Raw genomic sequence first — 20,072 nt, forward strand, 5'->3', positions numbered from 1 at the left:
ATATGTAAAGTTAAAAAGTACCATAGAACTGAAAGAAGGCCCATAGAGGCCTTAAAGGGAGAATTCACTTTAGTAACATATCATAGTCATTATAATAGTCCACATTCCAGCCAATCAGGTAACAGCACCCTCTAGAACCTTCTCCTCAGAAGCTCAAGCCCTCAGATTTTCGTAGCACCAAAGTGACCAAGAGTGCATGAGGATAAGAGGGGAGGATGGGTGGGTCGCATGTGAATCTATGAAAGACACCAATACTGGAGAACCACCGTTTACAGGTAAGTAACTAATGTTCTTCTCCAGTATTAGGGGTGTCTTTCATAGATTCACATGCTTGAATAAGAGTAGAAAGCAGTAACATAATATATAAGTCATAAAAATTATTTCAAAACCAAATAAGTACAACCATAGCATGATTTATATAGCATACATTTAGACATATGGCAAAACCTTTTATGACCGGAGGCGGGAAGCAACAGAGGCTCACCTTAGTAAAAAAGATTTCGTAACACAGCTTGGCCCACAGCAGAATCTGCAGCATCTGCTGACTCCAGACAGTAGTGCCTCGTAAACGTGTGTCTGCTCGACCACGTTGCAGCTCTGCAGATCTGGCGCAGAGGCACTCCAGCAAAGAGGGCGGTAGATGATGCCACAGCCCTTGGCTAGTGTGCTCGCACCTGAGCAGAGAGGCTTTCCTGCCCGGCAATGGCAGAAAGAAATGGCAGAAGAGATCCATCTAGTAAGAGTTTGTTTAGTGACTGCCTGTCCTTTAGAAACTCGGCCATAGGTTACAAAGAGCTGGTCTGACTTTCAAAAAGGACCGGTGCGCAGGATTTAGAATTTCAAGCAAAGTTTTAAATCCAAGGAATGGAGAGAAAGCTCAGCAGGAGACTGAGGGTTGGGGAAGAAAGTTCTGAGAATGACGGGCTCATTCAGGTGAAAATCCGAAGGAACTTTGGGAATGAATTTCGGATTTGTCCGTAAAGTAACAGTGTCTTTAGAGAATTGAAGAAATGGAGGTTGTATTGTAAATGCTTGGATGTCACTTACTCGCCTTGATGACGTAAGCGCGAGTAGAAGAGCCACCTTCCACGTGAGGAATTTCGAGTCCGCTGAATGGATGGGCTCAAAAGGAGGTAGGAGGAGCTGAGATAAAACCAGATTCAGGCACCAAGAAGGTGGCGGACGACGTGTGGGTGGATACATTCGAAAGAGGCCTCTGAAGAACTGTCGAATGATTCGAGAGGAATACAGAGAGGTGGTGCCATGTCGAAAGCGGGAAATCGCGCCAGAAAGACTTTAAGAGTGGAATGAGAACGGACGGACGCCTAAGCAAATCATTACCTGTCTGAACGCCTGAGAGTCAAGAGGTTGCTGACAGGCAGAGGAGGACGCGAAAGCCGGAATTCACCGCCATCACCGCCACCAGTCGCGCCGCCGCCCCGGGACTTCATATCCCGGCAGCCTCAGCGGCGGCGCGTTCCCCGACGCGTCACACGCGCCGGGAGGGGCAAATAAATCTGCAAGCCCTCGGTGGAGCGGGGGGAACGGACGCCTAAGCAAATCATTACCTGTCTGAACGCCTGAGAGTCAAGAGGTTACTGACAGGCAGAGGAGGACGCGAAAGCCGGAATTCACCGCCATCACCGCCACCAGTCGCGCCGCCGCCCCGGGACTTCATATCCCGGCAGCCTCAGCGGCGGCGCGTTCCCTGACGCATCACACGCGCCGGGAGGGGCAAATAAATCTGCGAGCCCTCGGTGGAGCGGGGGGAACGGACGCCTAAGCAAATCATTACCTGTCTGAACGCCTGAGAGTCAAGAGTTTGCTGACAGGCAGAGGAGGACGCGAAAGCCGGAATTCACCGCCTTCACCGCCACCAGTCGCGCCGCCGCCCCGGGACTTCATATCCCGGCAGCCTCAGCGGCGGCGCGTTCCCTGACGCGTCACACGCGCCGGGAGGGGCAAATAAATCTGCGAGCCCTCAGCGTCGCGGGACGCGAGCGGGACGCCCGGGGCTAAGCCCGGGCAAAGGGCGGGCCCTCTGTGGCCCTCAGAGGCCCGAGTAGGCCAGGCGAGGCCACCTCCTTGACTCCTGCTGCCCGGTGACATTAAGGTATCGTACAAAGTTGTATCTCATTGCCCAGCTGTTATTTATCGTCTTCATTTTGAGTCATACCCTGCTACACCGCTCATCTATCTGACTGTTCACATTACCCAGCTGAAAACATGGGGAAGAAATTGGCACCTGTTGCCACCGAGCCACTTAATACTCTGGACTCTTATTTAGTACAAGTGGTCAGTAAGATCAATAATGAGAGAAGGCAATCCTAAGGCTTGAGCCAATCCCCAGTCCTGCCGCCAGAAAGCCCCTCCACAAGTGCATCAAGCTCAGTGACGTCGGCTATACCGCCAGAGAATCCCTCAATAAATAGATCAGACCTTATCCCCCAAGATAACGGCAGCGAGGAGGAAGATTATGATGTTTTAGTAGATCTATCAGTTAACACTGGTCTTGACCCCAACCACCAGATAGCTATAGTGGAAGAAGCACTTTCACCGGAGCAGCCTGTACCACGGGCTGTGAGATCATGCAGAAAATATCAGTCAAAGCGGGGGGGGGAAACAACAAGGCAGGAAAAAGTTGGCCACACCTCCTCCAAGACGCGAAGTGAAAAACGTGGAGTTTGACCTTGATGCAGAGTCAAGACGCATTATTGACGATGATCTATTTAACCGGATACAAGAAATGATAGACATTGAAATTAGGACAATCATTAAGCCTCTGATTGGGAAACTGGACAAATTAACATCGGAGGTCAAAAAGGTGGGCGGGGTACACAGTAAGTTGGTTGAAGAGGTGGAGAATCTATCCTCCCTTGTCACAAACTTGGTGACCAGAGATGCGGAGGTTAAACCAACTGAGAACGTATCACAGACCACCCTACCAGGGCAACCACTATTATCTCTATCATTATCGGCACCTAGACAGGAAGTAGCAGCAGGAGATTTTTCCACCACAGCTGCTGTTACAGCAGGATCAAAACAAGAGGAAGACTCAGCCCAATTTATTTTGGAAGCCTCCCCAGTAGTGCTCGTACTAGCAAATGTCCCTGTTTTATCACAAGATAAAATAGAATCTAAACAGGGCCTGAAAGATAAAGCGCTACACTGGCTCACTACTAATATGCATATGGCACAGCAAGGGCTGGATAATTTAGCAAGGGATATCGTCATGACCAGGAGGGTATCCTGGATTGGGAACAAGCCTAAAAAATTTAAGGGGGACTGCATAATTATAAATTTTGCTAATGCGGACGTCCTCCCAAACATTTTGACCAATATCGTTCCACCCCAACGGCGTAGTGGCTCTATAGTCCCCCTTACTCTAAAATTTTTTCTTAGTGAAACCCAGCTTGCCACCTTCTCCAACACCCCCAGAGTCAAGAGAGTTATTAATACCACCAGCTGGGAAGGGGGCACTAGACCTCGACATCCTAACAATCGTTTCCAGCCCATGCCTAACCTTGAGACAGGAAGATTTAATTACCCGCAAGAGCTAAACATCAGGCCTGCTATGCCATATGACCCGATCATAAATGGATGGGGTTCTGGATTCCCGGGTTATGATCTTATTGGCCAGAGCAATGGGTTTATACCACGGATGAGAAATGACCAGTTCTTGTTACGCCCAAATACGCCACAACCTATGTGGAACACTTCAGTTATTGGTCAAGGTCAGGTAGCCACTCCCTTTGATTGGGGATGCGGAATGGGGAATAGGTACGGTCCCTTATCCGACCTAAACAACTGTGATTGACTTGAGCTCGGAACTGACTCAGTAAGCGAGGCTCGGAACATGCCATCATTAAAGAGAGGTCAATATTATATTGGCGAAGAGCCCAGCGAGCCTATTCATAAGGAAGCATTAGAGAGCCATGAGCCGCGAGTTTGGGATAACCCCCTGTTATTACTCCAGATGGAGGCTCGTGAAAAGCCGAGCTTGAATATCGAGCTCACACAGAGCCCCTCCGAAGTGGAAATCAACGAGGAGATAATATCGTCACCAATAGCTAAAGGGGGCCTGGGAGGGGTAAAAGAGCCTAGGATACCCACCGATCACTGTAAAATCATCAGCTGGAATATAGCAGGCTTAAATGCAAAACGTCAGGATAATGCTTGTCTGAGCTTTGTCTCAAATCATCACATCATTGCTCTGCAAGAAACGTGGGACACATCCGCCAATTTTTGGTGGGATGGATTCACCAGTTTCACTAAACCTGCTGTCCCTAGCCGTATGGGAAGAGCCAAAGGTGGCTTGGTAATTATGTTTTCCTTAGATTTGAAAGGAAGCTATAGGCAGATCAATACTGACTGTCAACATCTTAATGGTTGAAAGGGTGATAAATAATAATAGCAGGACCATATATGTTAATTTCTATAATTCTGGGAACAGTGAACATAGTGGTCGTAATGTTGCTAATCTAGACAGCATTTTAAATACAGTATTTCAGAATATCAAGTTTGCTTTCGAGTTTATTTTATTAGGTGATTTTAATATTCATTTATGTAATTTAGCCTGTAAGGGAAGTAGTGACAATGAGGATGATGACGCGGGCCTGTTGGGTCCCCACTTTGAACATTCTACAGAGGGGTATGAGCTTGAAGAATTACTTGCTAACTATGATCTGCATGAACCTGATAAGGGCCTGAGAGCGCCAACATTTACTGGCATCCAACATGGATCAGTGATAGATTACAACTTCGTTTCACAAGGTATCCTAAACCGGACTATGGATTATCGTACAGTTTTAACACACTATAGTGACCATAATCCTGTACTACTTGAAGTGGCCTGGGGAGCTCAGATGGGTGCACCACCTATAACGTTAAAACCTGTACATCCCCTGAAAACCACCGATCAAGATAGACGACTGAAATGGGCTAAAGTGATCCCGGAAAACTTTTACGAAAAAAACTTTCCTAAAATCAAAGATAAGGTGGATATTTGTAAAAAAATTGGCGCTCAAGGTAAAGATATAATAGTGGCCTATGAGGCAATTTGCGGTCAGGTGGCTAAGGACCTTTTAGCCAAGCCAAAAAAAGGAACCCCTGGAAATAAGCGTTGGTTTGACTCTGCATGTTCAAAAGCCCACAGAGCACTGATTATAGCTTTAAAAATCTCTCCTAGGGTCGGTGATGATATCTCTAGATTAAGGAAAAACTATAAGGCAGCCATAAAGAATCGTAAGGATACCATCAAACACGATTCATGGGAAAATCTCCTCTCAGTGGCAGTGTTGAAGGACAGTAGGAGATTTTGGGAGATTATCAAGCAGCCTCTATTCTCTGATGACAAAAATGATCCCATGGACTGCGTGATCACCGATGAAAAATGGCTGTCTCATTTTAAAAATGTCTATGAGGGTGAGGACGAAGGAACTAAAGATGCCCCATTGCCCATAGTAGCTGTACACCCTATCATTTTTAATCCCCAAGAAGTGGAAAAAACTTTATTGGCCACTACAAGACATAAGGCACCTGGCCCTGACGGTGTTCCTGCTGACTTCTTTATGTACTCACCTAAATTGTGGGCGGAGGTACTGTCAAACGTGTTTAATGCAGTTAACGATAACCAAGCCCCTAGCTCTTGGGCCACATCCACCATTGTTCCTATTTTTAAAAATAAAGGACAGCGGGATGATCCCGCTTGTTATAGGCCTATATCCCTTTTGGACTCAACCATAAAAATCTTGGGTAGAGTACTTTTGGCTAGACTGAGGGAGAATGTTGAAAGCTGCGGTGGGTTGTCTGAACTACAATATGGATTCAGAGAAAGAAAAGGGACTATCGAACAATGCATAAACCTGCACCTACTTATCTCTAAATACACCGTGGCCAAGGAGGGTTCCGTGTATCTTGCATTCATGGACCTCTCCTCGGCCTTCGACCTGGTTAATAGGACAAAACTATGGTTGATTTTGTTAGAGATGGGTATTGACGAGTCATTGGTTGCGTTTATGGCCACCCTGCATCAGGAGCTCTTTGCAGCTGTCTGAGTAACAAATGATGGCAGACGTACCCCATTGTTTAAATCTTTAAAGGGGGTACGGCAAGGCTGCATATTGGCCCCTTTACTTTTCACCATTTACATCAACGGTTTGGGCGGTCACCTGCGGGGTCAGGAAGCTGACGTCCCGTTTGCAGGAGGTGTCAAAATACCGGCACTCCTGTATGCGGATGACGCAGTGTTGATCGCCCGCACTGGTGTTGGCCTACAGCATCTCTTGGACGCCTTTGGTTCTTTTATGGAAAATTTGGACCTTAAGGTAAATGCCACTAAGTCTCACACAATAGTAATGGGGCGTGAGTGTAATAAAAAAAAGACATAAAACATTTTTTTGCAGGGGGGTCCCCGTCTCTAATGTAACTAAATTTCCCTATTTGGGTGTAATGTTCGACCAGAAAGGATCTTGGGGCCCTCAGATAAGAGCAAAGAGGTTGGCAGTAATAAGATCGTCCTCAGCAGTATTGGGCTTTGCTGGTAAGTTAGGGGCTAGGCCCATGGAAGCCCTTCTAAAAATCTACATGAGTAAACCTGTGGCCATAGCGTCATATGGTTCCCCTCTGTGGGGGTATGTAAATCTTGACCTAATTCAGAGAGCAGAGAAAAGATTCATCAGATCTCTGCTCTCTGTACCACAGTCAACCCCAACATATTCTATTCACAAAGAGGTGGGCCTACCCTATCTGTCAGATACATTGAGTCTAGCCCCCCTGATTCTGTGGTTGAAAATGTGGTTGAACGAAGATCTCCCCTTGAACCATAAAATTCTGCTGGATGTCTTATCCCTGGATAAATATAACAGCATCCCATGGTTGGCCTATCTAGTGAAAACATTTACAGACCTGGGTCGCCCGGAACTTTTCTCATCCCCAGAGAAAATTAGGGTACAGGATATACCCTTTATTAAAAAGCTATATATGGAAAGGCAGGAAGCACTTCGGGAGGAACTTGAATTGTTGAAACAAGCGGTTAGGGCACACAGCCTTCTGGTTTGCCCATCCTCACTCGCCCCTTATCTGAGTTTTGTCACACTCCCTTATCACAGGTTTTTATTAACAAAGTTTAGATTTAATTTGTTACATTTTTATTTGGGCTCTTTTAAGAGTTGGCAGAAGCCTGATTTGGCCCCTCCCTGTAGCTGCGACCATTTTTCTGTGCAAGACACAATGCACTTTGTCATGTTTTGTAGTTTGTATCATGAGCAGAGAAAGAAATATTTGCTTCCCATCTTGAAAGAAGCAGGCTTCGCACAGGTGCGACCGGCTTTGCTCTTCTTACAACTTTTGCCCAATCCCCATATCACTTTTTGCATGGCAAATTTCCTGGTAGCCGCCGTAAGGGCGAAAACTGGTGGCCAAATTTCTCCTAAAAGTTAATGGTCTTTTCTTGCACTTTATGATATGAATTGTACAACCTTTTTTTAACTATGTATAAAACTTTTTAACTTGTACGCCTAGATGGTTCTCCTCTAGGAAAATGTAGGATAAAGTATTGCATGTAATTGTTTTTATTGTTTTGTTCTTTGTATGACTTGGAAAAAGTCGAATAAAGATATTCTGACTGACTGACTTTAAGAGTGGAATGAGAAAGACCTGACTTGGCTAGAGATAAGAAAGGAGGAGTAGCCGTCAGCGCCCCGGGAGAAGCGGTATCTTCCAACGCGAACACAGGGAAGGTCTGGAGCAGTTCCAGTTTGAAGGTCGGCGGCGAGCTGGTCGACGACAGGAACGGCACCGGGAGTACCTGAGACGCGGCAGGGAGCACCGCAGTAAGTCCCGTGTGGGGTGTGCATGTAACTGAGCGTCCTTGATTTAATTTGGACTACGGTTACGGACTTTGTTTATCTTTACCCAAACTCACCATGTCTGCTGACACGTTAAGGGGGCGAATGGAGGCATCCCAAGGCATGTTTTCTGATTCCCCGGCTGGGGAATCTGCGTTGACTGTTACACCCAGTCCGCAGCAGGAACAGAGTAACAATTTAAAGGACTTGTTTAGAGCATTGGAGAAATGCATGAAAAGCGAACAGGCTAAATGGTGGGATATTTGGAAGTGGTCAAGAGTGCCGAGGGGCTTACGTATTATGCTGACGCCTTCATATGAAAACCCAGACCCTAATATGTTAAAGGATTGGGCTCAGTGTAACCTGGACTCGTCGCGTCGCCTAATTGAGATCCTAATTCAATACGCTGAAAGCGACAGATTGAAACTGCTCACTGAAATTGATAGACTGAATGCAGAAATTGATAAATTACCAAGCTCCCCACTAATTGACAAGCATCGTGAGGATATGACTGCGAGATTAAGGCGGGAGGAGGATGTAATTAAAAAACGTAAAGCCTATAAATTCCAAAGGGATAGACTGGACTACGAACACGGCCAAATTTTTACATTCGCTAAGAAATACGACAGCCTCAAAAAGAATCAAAAATCCGCAGCTAGTGGCAATTCACAAGTGAGACCAACAGGCGAAGCCCAAACCGATGCATCGTCAATTTCAGGAGAAAGCTCTGCAATTGACAGCGAACCTGACAGTGAGCTTATTAGAGGACAACGGCTGGGGTTTCACAGGCTGACTCCGGCACAGGAGCTAGAGGTTGTACAACAAGACAGGAAACAAACACTTCGCTCCAGTGCCAGGGGTGTAAATGCTGGCGCAGGCAAAACAGCAACAGTAAACGTGCAGAAAGAAAACAAGTTACTTACCTGTAACTTTAGTTCCCCAGTATTGGTAACTTTCATAGATTCCCATGCTTTGTATCATTCTCCGTCATCGGAATGGGAGTCTCGGTAACAAAAATACCATAGCTGTAGGTACAAAAGACAATGAAAAAGGCCTAGGCCTCATTCCCTTTTTTAGCATATCACCCTCTTTGTGTAAAAGAGACCAAACTTTGGCCTCAGCCAATCAGAAGTGCCTCACCACTTAGAACCTTCCTGAAGGAACCTCAGAGCCTCAGATTTTCGTAGCCGTTGTGTACTTAGACACCATATCTGTTATAGGCTGAGCTTTCCCCGGGGAGGTGGGTGGGCGCATGGGAATCTATGAAGGTTACCAATACTGGGGAACTAAAGTTACAGGTAAGTAACTTGTTTTCTTACCCCAGTATTGGAACTTTCATAGATTCCCATGCTTTGTATCAGAGTAGTAAGCAGTTGGCAAGATAATCACATTTTGCATTGTAAATAATAGCAGTAGACAACATGACAGATACAAAATGTGAAAAAATGGAAGGTGGGAAGAAAGGAAAGCTCACCATTAGTGGAAGAGGTTCCTCAGGACAGCCTGTCCTACTGCTGCATCATCCTGTTGCAGAGATTCCAAGCAGTAGTGCTTGGTAAAGGTGTGGACGCTGCTCCAGGTTGCAGCCCTGCAGATATCCTTAATTTGCACCCCCGCGAAGAGTGCTGTGGAAGAAGCCACAGATCTTGTGGAATGCGCTCGTATCTTTCCAGTCAGAGGTTTACCAGCAGCCTTGTGACAATGTAATATAGCGCTTGTTATCCACCTTGAAACACCCTGTTTGGATAGTGGAAGGCCTTTACTCGGTCCTCCGAAGGCCACAAACAGTTGAGATTTTCGAAAATCTTTAGTACGTTGCAAATAAAATTTCAAGCATCGCTGCACATCCAATGAATGCAACGCTTTTTCCGCTGGCGTGGAAGGCTGAGGGGAGAATGTTTTCAGAATGACCGGTTCATTCAAATGGAAATCCGAGGGAACCTTTGGCATGAACCTAGGGTTAGTCCTCATGATGACAGTGTTCCTCTTGAATTGAAGGAAAGGTTCTTGAATGGTCAAAGCCTGTAATTCCCCTACACGCCGAGCCGACGTGAGAGCAAGGAGAAGAGCCAATTTCCACGAAAGATATTTGATGTCAGAACGACGGACTGGTTCAAATGGGCTCTTCATGAGTTGAGAAAGGACCAGATTCAAATGCCATGTTGGAGGAGGCGGTCTCACCGGTGGATAGACCCTGAACAGGCCCTTAAGAAATTGTTTGATTATTCTAGAAGACCATAATGACGGCCCAGAGTCTGTCCTTCAGAATCTTGACAAAGCAGCCAAATGGACCTTAATTGATGAATGGGCTAGACCAGATTTGGCCAAAGACAGCAGGTAAGGGAGGATCTGATGAGGTTTGGAATTGAATGGATCAATGTGGTGCTTTCGACACCAACAACAGAATCTTTTCCACTTAAGGCGGTAAGTTTTGTTAGTTGAAGGAGCCCTTGCTTGGGACAGAACTTCCCTAACCTCCTTTGACAATGGCAGGTTCATAAATTCTCGCTGTTCAGGAGCCATGCAGTCAGGTGGAACGACTGAGGGTCTGGATGCAAAATCTGTCCTCCGGACATCGTGAGAAGATCCGGCAGAATTTGTAGAGGCAAGGGAGGAGCTATCGACAACAGATGGAGCTCTGTGAACCAGAACTGCCTCGGCCAAGCCGGGGCTATCAGGATCATCCTGCACGGTTCCACCTTGAGTTTCTTGATTAGTCGTGGTATCAGAGGAATGGGAGGAAAAGCGTAGACAAATGTCTTCGACCAGGCTATCGAAAGGGCATTTCCCAGTGAATCCCGTGGGGAAGCCTGCTTGCGTAAGACCGGCATTTCTTGTTGGTCGGAGTGGCAAAAAGGTCGATGTCCGGCCTTCCCCACCGGCTGAAGACTTGTTCCAAGACTTCCTGATTCAACTCCCATTCGTGGCTGACCGAGGATGACCTGCTCAGTCTGTCGGCGTTTTCGTTTAGGACGCCAGGCAAGTGTTCTGCCATCAGAGACATCTTGTGTTGGATCGCCCATTCCCAGACCTGCTGGGCTTCTCGTGACAATGGGCGCGATCTGGTCCCTCCTTCCTTGTTCACATAGTGCATGGCCGTGGTGTTGTCCGTCCTGATAAGCACTTGTGAACCTTCCAGGCGAGGAAGAAACGCTTGCAGAGCCAGTCGTATCGCCCTGAGTTCCAACAAGTTGATGTGGAGGCGTTTTTCCTGGGGTGACTAATGACCACTGACATGTAGGTCCTGCAGCACTGCTCCCCAACCCTCCAATGACGCGTCCGTCGTTATCACCTGTGGAGACGGGTCGCTTGCGAAGGATAGGCCTTGGGACAAGTTGTTTTGATCTGTCCACCATAAGGCCGCGTTCTTCTTCTCCGGAGTGATAGCCACTCTGTCGAACGAACCGTGGACATGCTTCCATTGATTGTCCAGTTGTTCCTGCAAGGGACGCATCCTCAGTCTGCAATGGGGAATTAGTGGAATACACAATGATATTACTCCCAGCAGAGACTTGTAGCGGCGTACTGAAAGAGACTTTCTTGTTTGTAAGTCTTGGGCCATGGTCTGTAGTTTCTGCCTCCTTTCCGGAGTAGGAAAAGCTCGTGAAAGCTTTGAGTCCAAGATGGCTCCCAGAAACCGAGCTCTCCTGGACGGGATCTGGCAAGATTTCTCGTCGTTTAGAGTGAGACCCAGGTTCTGAAATAAATTGGTACATGCATGAACCGCTTGTAGCGCTGTTTGTCTGGACGGAGCTTTCAGTAACCAGTCGTCCAGATAGGGGAAGACCTGAAACTTGTGTTTCCGCAGGAAAGCTGCTACTGGCGCCAGCACCTTTGTGAATATTCTTGGGGCTGAGCGGAGTCCAAAGGGTAAAACCCTGAATTGGTAATGGCTCTTGGCTACTGTGAATCGCAGAAACCTTCTGTGCGCTGGGTGAATCGGAACGTGGAAATAGGCATCCTCGAGATAGAGTGTGGCCATGTAATCCCCCGGGCTGATCAGCTTCAAGATGTCCTGGAGGGACACCATCCGGAAGGACAAAGAAATGAGATAGGTGTTTAGCCCCCTGAGGTCTAAAATGGGGCGCCACTTGTCGAGCGTCTCTTCACCAGGAAGAACCTTGAATAAAATCCTTGGCCCCTTTGGTTCGATGGAACTGGCTCTATCGCCCCTTTTTGGAGCATCTGTTGAACTTCGAGCCGAAGGAGAGGCTGGTGTTTTGAAGGAGTGGCTGCCGGGGGCTTGGGTGGCGGAACTAGTGCGAACTCTAAGGTATGCCCTTTCCGAATGATGTTGAGCACCCAACGGTCCGATGTTATCAGGGACCAGTTGTGAAGGTATTTGTTGACCCTGCCTCCAACTGATGACTTCCTGGAGGAGGGTCCAGTAGGAAGAGCCAGGAGGCCGCTATTGGCGCTTGGACGAATCTCGTCCTCGTGCCCCTTGTTTTCCTTTACCGTAAGGCCTGGAGTAGTTGGAAGACTGGCCTTGCCGCTGCTGGTAAGGCTGACGGTGTTGCTGGGAACCGGATCTTGTGTTGGAATAACGTTGTTGTTGGAAGGATCCTCTGTAAGTACCACCCCTGCCTCTGGATCCCTTGAAAGGAGACTTTCTGTACTGAAGTGTTCCTAAAGACCTAGCGGTCTCTGTGTCCTTTTTTATATCTTGTAGGGTGTCGTCAATGAGTTTGCCGAACAACGCTTCTCCATCAAAGGGGAGATCCAATACTTTATTCTGGACCTCGGGTCGGAACCAAGTAGCTTTAAGCCACCCTTGGAAACGGAGTACTGCTGCTCCAGCCAGTGAACGGAATGCAGTAGTTGCAATATTCATTGCACAATCGATGATTTCCATCGACGTCGCCTCTACCTCTTGCAAAACCTTCTTTGCCTCAGACATAGATTCAGGAGGTAGCTGGTCAAGGTACGGGGCGACATCGCACCAGAGTTGACGGTCGTACCTACCCAGGATCGCTAAGGCATTAGCCACTCGCACTAGCAAACTTGCCATCGATGAGAATCTTTTTCCCACGTTATCCAACCTCCGCCCTTCCTTGTCCGGAGGAGTTGTCAGTGGTGCCGAAGGGTTGCGCGATTTCCTCTGCGCTGCCTGCGAGATCACAGAGTCTGGTCTTGGATGACCTGTCAAGGCCGCAGGGGCATCATCGGTCGCTTTGTACTTCTTTTCGAGACGCGGTAGCACCGGGACCACCGTCGCCGGTTGTGTCATTGCCTTTAAGCCTGAGTCAGTGTCCTGGCACTTGACAAATAGTTGTGAAGGACTATTGGCATAGCTATATGCATCTTGTTCATCCTCCTCTGATTCTTCCTCCTGAAGAAGCATTGTAGGTAACAGAGGGGACACCGTCCTTGGAGAAGTCATCTCTGGCGTGATCCGCGTCACAGAAATGGTAATTCGCTTTTCTGTGGACAATATCGTCGGTTCCGTAGTCGACGGTTGTATATACGCCGTCGAGATAGGTGCCGTGGTCGTCGTCGACGATGAAACTGTCGACACGCCAGCCGTTGTCATAGTCACTGTAGTAGTCGTCGACGCCCTCGTCCACGAGACCGCAGTCGTCGACACCGTCGTCATCGTCGTCGACGGGGCCTTAGACGTCGACGGGATCTTCGACGTCGACGGGGCCTTCGTCGTCGACAGGGCTTTCGACGTCGACGGGGCTTTCGTCGTCGATGGCTCCTTTGTCGACACCTTTGAAGCTGGTACCTTCGTCGGCGTCTTCAGCTTCTCCGTCGACGGCGAGGACTCCGCCGTCGACGGTCTCGACGTCGACGAACCTCCAGTCGACGGAGTCTTCGATGTTCTCGTCGACGGGCCTCCCGCTGTCGACGTCTTCGTCGTCGAGGACTTAGAAGTCCTCTCAGAAGACTGGCATGAAGGTGTTTTGAAGGCTGTGGCAGTCTTCTCACCTGTAGAAGGCGTCGAAGGTCCATCCCTCTCCTTTACACTTCCGTGAGATTTGCTGGGACCTGGGCTCTCAGACTCACTGGGGGTCTTTTTTGAGGCCTTAGAAGATCTTCCCACAGAAGTAGAAGGGGAACCCCTACCCCTTTTCACTGACCTTCTTGTAGAAGACATGGAACCAGAATCCTCACTGTCACTGGAGACAGTATCTTTCCTTGATTTAAGCTTTTGCAGCCATGTCAGGAGCCTACCCTCACCGTCCCGGAGGGTCTTGGCAGAAAAAGTGCGACAGATTGAACAGTCAGCAGCCTGGTGGTCAGGATAGAGGCAATAAATGCAGTCCTTATGCTTATCCTCCACAAAAAGCCTTTTCTTGCCACAGGAGGAACAAGGCTTGAAAAGGGCTTTTTTCTTCTCAATTTCCGACATCCTGGAAAGTAGAAACACTCCTGAAGAGAATCTGAAAGATTCTGAAGAAAATCCTTTAGAAAATCCTGAAGTAATCCTTTTGAAGAGTAGAAGTTGAGCAGAGCTCAAAGGAGACTCCCTAGCACAACGTGCGGTAGAAAATCGGAGGCTCTGAGGTTCCTTCAGGAAGGTTCTAAGTGGTGAGGCACTTCTGATTGGCTGAGGCCAAAGTTTGGTCTCTTTTACACAAAGAGGGTGATATGCTACAAAAGGGAATGAGGCCTGTGCCTTTTCCCATTGTCTTTTGTACCTACAGCTATGGTATTTTTGTTACCGAGACTCCCATTCCGACGACGGGGAATGATACAAAGCATGGGAATCTATGAAAGTTCCAATACTGGGGTAAGGAGAAAAGCCTGCAAAGCAAAACAGCGGAAGGAAACAAAAGAAGAAACGCGGCGGGTGGCAACAGAACCCGGCAAGCCAATAAATGACAACAATACAGTGATCAACCTCACGGACATAACGCTGACCCCGAGTGAAATAGCAACACTTTCCTTGGGTTTGTCCTTTTGTGCATGTGGCAACTTTGATTATGCCAGTACCAAAATAGACCTTTTTAAATATGTCCGGAAGATTAAACTAAAAAAGTATCACTGTTTACATATAAACACTGTCTCAACTGAGCCTGACCCTATAACCATTCCTGATTTTGAGACGGGAGGGGGACTCGCACAGGAATTATTTGATCTACAACAGGAGGAATTGTCAGCCACATCAGCCCCGAGCCAACAGGTGACATCAGCGCTGACCAAGTATCTTCAAGCCAAAATCCAAATGTTGTCCTCTTATGATCAAGGACAACCTAGATGCTTTTCATGATAAAGTTGTATCGGAATTGAAACTATTGCACACAAAAGTGTCAAATGCTGCAAAACGGAGAAACTATAAGGATATGGAGTATCAAACTAATCAAGAAAATAAAAACTAATGTTAACATTGTTGTCAGACAGTCTGACAAGGGAGGCAACGTGGTCCTGTGGCCGCGTAAAATGTACATGGAAGTGGCCCTTGGACAATTGAATGATTGTGAATGTTACAAAAGGACAAATTTGAATGAGGTTCAAATGGCACACAACGACATCTATCTAAAACTGATGGCCTGGAGGAGTAAAGGTTTATTAAGCATGGACGAGTACAAATTTTTAAAGAACGATAAACCGACCATGCCTGTGATTTACTTTATTCCTAAAGTACACAAGAATAAATTGCAACCACCTGGCAGGCCAATTATCTCAGCCAGAAACAGCATGCTTGAAAATGTAAGCAAATACGTTGACTATTACCTACAAGAACATGTGAGGAATTTATCTTCTTTCATTCTAGATACTGGAGATTTGTTGAGGAAATTGTCAACGTTTAAATGGGAACCAGGCTATTTACTTGTTTCTATGGATGTAACATCCCTGTATACTAGTATTGTCCACAGGGACGGTACCAGAGCCATCCAATACTATTTGAACTCAAGACCTATCATTCAAAAAGAACACTCCAAAATGATCATTGATATGATCAATTTATGTCTCAACAACAATGTGTTTCTGTTTTCCAACCAGCTTTTCCAGCAAATCAGGGGCGTAGCTATGGGGGGCTGCTTCTCCCTTAGCTATGCCTGCCTGCACATGGGATATTGGGAGGAGCAGGTCCTGGCCATAGACTTCAGTCCCATTTTCAACACTAAAATAAAGATGTGGTTAAGATATATTGACGACCTCCTCTTTATTTGGGATGGCTCCGCCAGTGAGGCTGCAGAATTTATACAACAACTGAATGTGAACAACTTGAATCTGCAGTTCACTAGCAGCATTAGCGCTGAGTCAGTCAGCTTCCTGGATGTTGAGATAGCAGTAGTCAATGGCAGCTTGGAAACTAGACTTTTTCGGAAACCCACGGCAGGGAATTCCGTCTTACATGCTGCTAGCCAGCATCCAGCCCACCTAATACGGAGCATACCTTATGGAGAGATGCTCCGTATTAGGAGAATTTGCAGCAGTGATGATGAATGCCGTAAAGCCCAGAAAGCATGCCAGATCAGGTTTCTCGGTCGAGGGTACAATAATGAAATTCTGACCAAAGCTATCAACAGAGCCAACTGCAAAGATAGGCAGCAGTTACTGTTTCCTATTATGGACAGTACCCCAATCCAAGCAATTGATAATGAGACACGTATCATCTTTGGCTTCAGTACCCAACATAAGGCCATTCACAGGATTGTGAAAAACAACTGGTCACTCGTTACTTGTGATCCGGTTGTTGGCCACTTAATGAAGAGTACTCCTAGTATTACTTATAGGAAGGCCAGATCTATGAGTGATAGTCTTGTCTCTAGCAGCCCGGAAATCAGAGCTAATACATCATGGCTTGATAGCAGTAGGGGTTTTCTGAAATGCTTCACTTGTAAAGCCTGCAAGAATGGTATGAGTAAGAAAGAATACACCACCCCATTTAGCTCTGACCCTATATAGATTCAACACAAACTCAATTGCAGAACCGAATACGCTGTATATATTCTGGAATGTCCCTGCGGCCTTAGGTACGTGGGAAGCACCAGGCCACAGGTGCACAAACGAATTCTGCAACACCTTAGAGCCATCGCAAATGCCGACGCAGCGTACCCCGTTGCGCGGCATTTCGAGGAGTGTCATGGAAGTAATACTAGTGGGCTCAAGTACTATGTAATAGACACAGTGCCACCTCAAAGAAGGGGTGGAGACCGAGAAGCCCAACTGCGTAAGCTAGAGAAAAGATATATTATCCAGCTAGATACCAAAATACCCAATGGCCTCAATGCGAGTGAGGATTGTTATACCTATCTTTGATTTGACTGTGGTAACTGAACATGACTAATTTTGTATGAAATAGTGTAAATTATCAACTAAACTATTTACCTATGCCTATATATTATGAAAAAATGCCGTCCATATTAGATTTTAGCACACTATTTAATTTTGTTCAATTCACTGGTAGCACTTTTATTTCACTTACAAAAATGTATTTCACATTATTTTATTTACATGTCATTGCCATAAGACATATTCATGTATTTAATATGACTTGCGTTATTTTGCACATAATTTCGAGTTTGCCCACTTCGGCTTAATCTGACCTTCTGGTCACATTTGAAGTAGTGCAGAATTGGTTTTAGCCTCCCTGTAAATATGCGTTTTTTTTATAACTAGTTGGACACGTTGATATTATGCAATGACCAACCGCAGGTTTCAGACGCTTTTTTCCATGGATGCAGGGAAGCTTAAGTTTTTGCATTTGCAATGATAGTGAATATTTATATTTTAAAACATTTTAGAACAATATTTATTATGATTTATCATTATTCTTAATTGCGAATGCTATTTCATCAATTGTATTTTACATTGTGTAAATAATGTGCAAGAGCTGCTAATTGTGATAATAACGATTGCTACGCACTTTATTTTGTGTTAAGACACTAAGTCATGAAGTATTTTCTTTATGTCTATGACTTTCAATGGCCCAGTGCACTTTAAATTTGCTATTCCGCCTCCTTGACAATGTCATGTGATCAAGGCCTCGCCAGGCCGAAACGCGTCATGGCAGAATGGTGAAGGGTTTGAAATAAATCTTCACGCACAAGAAATTGGGTTTGCCTCGTCTTTTCCGTACTATTGGATGATGGGACGACAACATACCGAATATATATATATATATATATATATATATATATATACATACACACATATATATATATATATATATACACACAAATAGAAAATTATATAATTATACATATACATAAGAAATGTAATAATGTAATACATATAAAATATATATGTAAAGTTAAAAAGTACCATAGAACTGAAAGAAGGCCCATAGAGGATTTAAAGGGAGAATTCACTTTAGTAACATATCATAGTCATTATAATAGTCCACATTCCAGCCAATCAGGTAACAGCACCCTCTAGAACCTTCTCCTCAGAAGCTCAAGCCCTCAGATTTTCGTAGCACCAAAGTGACCAAGAGTGCATGAGGAGAAGAGGGGAGGATGGGTGGGTCGCATGTGAATCTATGAAAGACACCAATACTGGAGAACCACAGTTTACAGGTAAGTAACTAATGTTCTTCTCCAGTATTAGGGGTGTCTTTCATAGATTCACATGCTTGAATAAGAGTAGAAAGCAGTAACCTAATATATAAGTCATAAAAATTATTTCAAAACCAAATAAGTACAACCATAGCATGATTTAGATAGCATACATTTAGACATATGGTAAAAACCTTTTATGACCGGAGGCGGGAAGCAACAGAGGCTCACCTTAGTTAAAAAGATTTCGTAACACAGCTTGGCCCACAGCAGCATCTGCAGCATCTGCTGACTCCAGACAGTAGTGCCTTGTAAACGTGTGTCTGCTCGACCAAGTTGCAGCTCTGCAGATCTGGCGCAGAGGCACTCCAGCAAAGAGGGTGGTAGATGATGCCACAGCCCTTGTCTAGTGTGCTCGCACCTGAGCAGAGAGAGGCTTTCCTGCCCGGCAATGGCAGAAAGAAATGGCAGAAGAGATCCATCTAGTAAGAGTTTGTTTAGTGACTGCCTGTCCTTTAGAAACTCGGCCATAGGTTACAAAGAGCTGGTCTGACTTTCAAAAAGGAGCGGTGCGCAGGATGTAGAATTTCAGGCAAAGTTTTCAATCCAAGGAATGGAGAGAAAGCTCAGCAGGAGACTGAGGGTTGGGGAAGAAAGTTCTGAGAATGACGGGCTCATTCAGCTGGAAATCCGAAGGAACTTTGGGAATAAATTTCGGATTTGTCCGTAAAGTAACAGTGTCTTTAGAGAATTGAAGAAATGGAGGTTGTATTGTAAATGCTTGGATGTCACTTACTCGCCTTGATGACGTAAGCGCGAGTAGAAGAGCCACCTTCCACATGAGGAATTTCGAGTCCGCTGAATGGATGGGCTCAAAAGGAGGTAGGAGGAGCTGAGATAAAACCAGATTCAGGCACCAAGAAGGTGGCGGACGACGTGTGGGTGGATACATTCGAAAAAGTCTTCTGAAGAACTGTTGAATGATTCGAGAGGAATACAGAGAGGTGGTGCCATGTCGAAAGCGGGAAATCGCGCCAAAAAGACTTTAAGAGTGGAATGAGAAAGACATGACTTGGCTAGAGATAAGAAAAAAGGCGGAATTTGCTCCGGCTTGGCGTGCAGTGAATCACGGGCTTCCTTGTGGCACCAGACACAAAAACGCTTCCATTTCAATTGATACGTTTTGATGGTGGAAGGAGCACGTGCATGAGCCACAACCTTCCTGCACTCCGGAGTGATATTCAAACCTGCGAAATCATTGTGTTCAGGTTCCAAGCATGCAGTTGGAGAAGTCGGATCCGGATGGCAAATCCGTCCCATGTGCATGGTGAGCCTGTGAGGCAGAGGGCGTAGAAGTATCAGATCGCACTGAGACAACAGGAGGAGGTCCGAGAACCACGGGCGACGTGGCCACCTAGGCGCAATCAGAATGACGTGGCGTGGTTGGAGCTTCATCCTGTGCAGCAGGCGTGGAACAAGAGGGAGCGGGGGAAAAGCGTAGACGAATTCGCTCGACCAATTGATCGAAAACGCATTCCCGCTCGATTCTCTGTGGGGATGCAGACTTGCAAAGCGTAGGCATTTGCGGTTGGTTGGAGTCGCAAACAGATCCATCTGTGGATGGCCCCACTGGCGAAAGATGTACTCCAGAGGGGGTTGGTGGAGTTCCCACTCGTGATTGTCCGCCAGAGATCTGCTGAGACAGAGTGTTGGAGACGCCCGGCACGTGAACTGCAGTCAGGTGAACTTGGTGTTGAATCGCCCAATTCCAGAT

The 20,072-nt window shown here is 46.4% G+C and overlaps 1 protein-coding gene across 19 annotated transcripts in view; it reads right to left on the reverse strand.

The window, feature by feature from the left end:
* Positions 1-20,072, reverse strand: part of DLG1 (discs large MAGUK scaffold protein 1) — a 1,304,904-nt gene that overhangs the window by 364,682 nt on the left and 920,150 nt on the right. The window lies entirely within an intron of this gene.

This window comes from Lissotriton vulgaris, chromosome 11 (assembly GCF_964263255.1).
Source record: "Lissotriton vulgaris chromosome 11, aLisVul1.2, whole genome shotgun sequence".
Taxonomy (NCBI): domain Eukaryota; kingdom Metazoa; phylum Chordata; class Amphibia; order Caudata; family Salamandridae; genus Lissotriton; species Lissotriton vulgaris.